Source organism: Zootermopsis nevadensis, unplaced genomic scaffold (assembly GCF_977971745.1).
Source record: "Zootermopsis nevadensis isolate Lab colony 2312 unplaced genomic scaffold, Znev_1.0 Znev_ptg000022l, whole genome shotgun sequence".
NCBI lineage: Eukaryota > Metazoa > Arthropoda > Insecta > Blattodea > Termopsidae > Zootermopsis > Zootermopsis nevadensis.
The window spans coordinates 2,822,420-2,823,047 of NW_028259154.1; positions in this window are offsets into that span (position 1 = coordinate 2,822,420).

Consider the following 628-nt stretch of genomic DNA (forward strand, 5'->3'; position numbering starts at 1 on the left):
ACCTTCCGTTACCTAGTCTTGTTAAACTTGACCTGACCACCTTCCTTTAGCCAAGTTTGACCTACCCAGGTCATATCTGTCTTTAGTATTGGCAATTGAATGAAATTAAAGAGTGTGATTTTACACCACATAAAATCAAATGACATTAATGGAAGTCTTATATGACCGGACGGACAGACATGGCCTATTCTGCATGTTTACTTATAAGCAAAACATGCCCCTAAAATATACGGACAGAAATACACGTGGCATAGATAATACTAATTTACATGGCCATTCTTGTATGAGTTCAACTTACATTCAAATTGAATTATTTGGTTATTCCGTCAAATCACAATGTATTTAAATTAAGATAATTAAAATATCATTCTGTGTTCCATATCGATTATTCGATATGGAACACAGAATGATATTTTAAATACATTATGATTTGACGGAATAACCAAATAATTGAATTTTAATTTAATAAGTCACAATATGACGCAACTACACTATCTTATTTCAACTTACATGTTGAATTTTACTGACAGATAGACATGGCCAACCTGTATTGTCATCTTTATTAGGATAGATAAGGCCAATCTTGTACGGCAAGAATTTTCTGGCTATCCGTTTGTGCGGAAGGTCA